A 3232-nucleotide genomic window follows, 5' to 3' on the forward strand; every position below is an offset into this window, starting at 1 on the left:
CCAGTCTGTATGTGGGATCCGAACCCTCGGTGGGAGCGCCGCCACGCTTCCCAAGCGGCACACTGTAGCAGTGTGCCACTGGGCCGGCCCAGAAATGTACAATGTTTATGATTGAGCCTGGAGAGGTGGTCAGGGTGTGGCCCAGATCATTTACAGGCCCAGCCCAAATCTGGACAAGGACGTGTGTGCTGATGACCTAGAAGGCAGAAGAAAGACCAACAGATTTCTTCCCGACCAGGAGGTTTCTGCTTCAGACCGAAGGCAGAGAGGCCGAGAAGGACCAGTTCAGTTTGAGGAAGACCCTTTTGGTTTGGACAACTTTTTGGAAGAAGCCAAACAGCACGGGGCCTCTAAGAGACCCTCAGAGAGCAGCCGCCCCAGGGAACGTGAGCACGAAAGCAAGAGGAGGAGGAAGGAATAGACGCACATCTCTTCCAAGTCAACGGACTATCAGCCAGAAACCTGAGGATGCGAATCCCAGGGGGGCACAGTGTGTAAAGGCTCAGGATGAAAACCCAGTCCGGGTGCCAGATTCCAGCGCTTCTTTATATCACGGCAGAAAGGGGCACTAGAACTTTCTACTTAGACATTTCATTTGGTTCAAAGAGTGGGTTGTGTTTGTGCTTCCCCTGCCTTTTTTCTTTTATAGGACACACTGCCCCACACACGAACTTAAGACCATTTCCCGTTGTGGAGCTCTGGTAGTTGGGGTCAGTCTGTTGATAAGAGCAACTGCTTCCGAGTAGAGTCACCCCTCAATGAGCAGGATCATGTACCCATACTACAACTGTCCTGCCCAGTGAATTCTCCCCCTATTGGGCTCTGTGTTAATTTCAAGTAGAGATAATGAGCTCTTGCTTAGTGCAGCAATTTGATTCAAATAAAAACATTCTGACAAAAAAATAAAGTTTATCATTAATGATAAAAATGTGTTGTGTCGGAGGTTACGTGAGTGTAACAGGAGATGTTCTCATGGGAAGAAACCAGTTCACTTGCCTAGTGCCAAGTTCCTGACCTGGGAGCACATGGAAGCCTGCACATGAGGTTCCCAGGCTCCTGAGCCCAGCAGATGCCAGGCTCTCCCGAACATCGGTGATCGCTACCCCAGGCAGGAACCACCTATTTCAAAAGATATGCAAGCTTGGCAGAAGTATGTTATTTCACACAGGATAAAGACCCCTGGGAAAAAAGAAAAACAAAAACTGAAGTCATCAGAAAGAGACTTCCCACTGTAGTCATCAAAATTCATCCTTCCGGACCGGCCCATGGCTCATTCGGGAGAGTGTGATGCTGATAACACCAAGGCCCCGGTTTGGATCCCATATAGGTATGGCCGGTTTGCTCACTGGGAGAGCGTGGTGCTGACAACACCAAGTCAAGGGTTAAGATCCCCTTACTGGTCATCTTTTTTAAAATAAAAAAATATCCATCCTTCAGATAGTCCCCAAAGATGTTTCTGTTGCTACTTTGTGCTGGCCTCAGCACCCTGGGAAGAAATGCTGTGATTAGGAGAGACAGGTTAACCAGTCATGCAAATAAAGGTAAAATTCTTCATCACAAAAAAAGAGTCCCCAGAGAGGCAGTGATATTTGTCCCATCCCTGAAGTGGGCTGAGGCGAGTCCTTTGGCACCACTTAGTGGCCTTGAGGCACAACAGCAAACATTGATGAGTTGCCCAGGGAAGCCGTAGTATTCTGAAGTCCATCCCCACCCTAGGAAGATCCTGTGCACATGGTGACAATGCGACCTCTGCCTTTATAATTCAACCCATGTCCCAGGAAAGGGACACAGACTGATAGGGGTTGAAAAAGACCCCAAAGTTTCACATATTAGAAACATCATCATAGTCATGTTTGAGCCAAGAGGGTAGAACCTCCTATCAAGGTTCCTATAAATTGGGGCCCTTTAAGACATGACTCGATTGTGAGGACTGTGTTAGTAAATGGATCGACCCATTCACACAGCAATGGGTGTGGTTCTGTTGGCTTTAAGAGGAGCAAGTGAGGAGGTTTACTCACTCCCTCAGCGATCCTCACCGTGTAACACTCTGCATTGTTGTAGAGCCACCACCAAGGACAGGGACCTCACTCGATGTCTCCACTCATCTTTGGACTTCCCAGCCTCCAAAACCATAAGAAATGAAACATCCTTACACATTCCTCACTTTCAGGTGTTTCTGCTATAAGCAGAGATGGACTGACACACATCACCCTTTGAGATGAGGGGGGGGGAAAGCTTAAACTTGAGTCTTGAGAGTAAGAGACTGCCTGCTCTGGCTCATAAGACAACACAGCAGCCACCCCCAGCCTCCGAAAGCAGAGCTTCCGGGACTGATGTCCAGGGACCCTGCAGCCTGGGACACACCCACCCTCACTTTGCCGTCAGAGGGTCAGCAAGAGAAAGAGGTGTGACCTCCCCAGGTAACTACTGGGGTCACTGTGCACAGAAATGTCTGCTTTCCTATGTGACACTCATCTTCCCAAGTTGTGATGTTTAAAGTAAGGCAATTCATAACTGAAGCCAAAATGTTGAAGTTATTTTAGATATTACTTTAGTTATACTAAGTTTCCATTCACATTGTCAGAGCTAGGGCTCCAACCCTTCAAACCCATTGTACCGACTGGATCACCAGACCCCTCACATACCAAGCTGGGTCCCCAGACCCTTCCCATGCAGGTAAATGCTAGGTAATTGGGAAAGATTCTGGGAGCTGTTGGCAGACAACACAAGCTCAGACCTCAGCTTCCTCACTGGAAGCATCTTACAGTACCGGCGGTGGCGGTGGCCTTGCAGAGGGTCCGGGGGCATTAGCAGCAGCAGCAGCCTCCAGCAGCAGTAGTGGCCTCCCCCAAGCCCCCCCTTCCCCCGATATTCTGACGATGGGAATCGCCGTGGATCAGAGCCACTCATCTTTATTCTTAAGTCCACAACCCAGGACACCTGGGTGCACATGCGCACTTGCACTAGATGATTAACAAGGAACACCTGAGCACAAGTGCCCAATTACATCAAATGCTTGGCAAGGTTCTGAATATCAGATGGGCTCTGACCATTTTTTCTATGTTTTCCCAACGTGATGTCAGAACATCTGTTACATAAAGTTGTACCATGTTGGGGAAGGCATAGCTGTGGAGGAGGAAAAGGTCAGTTATGACAGAGCAGGAAGGCTCTGATAAAGTGTACGAAGGAGTCCTCCCAGAAGTCACTTCCTAAGACGGCTTCCTCATCCATT

Source organism: Galeopterus variegatus, unplaced genomic scaffold (assembly GCF_000696425.1).
Source record: "Galeopterus variegatus unplaced genomic scaffold, G_variegatus-3.0.2 Scaffold689, whole genome shotgun sequence".
Taxonomy (NCBI): Eukaryota; Metazoa; Chordata; class Mammalia; order Dermoptera; family Cynocephalidae; genus Galeopterus; species Galeopterus variegatus.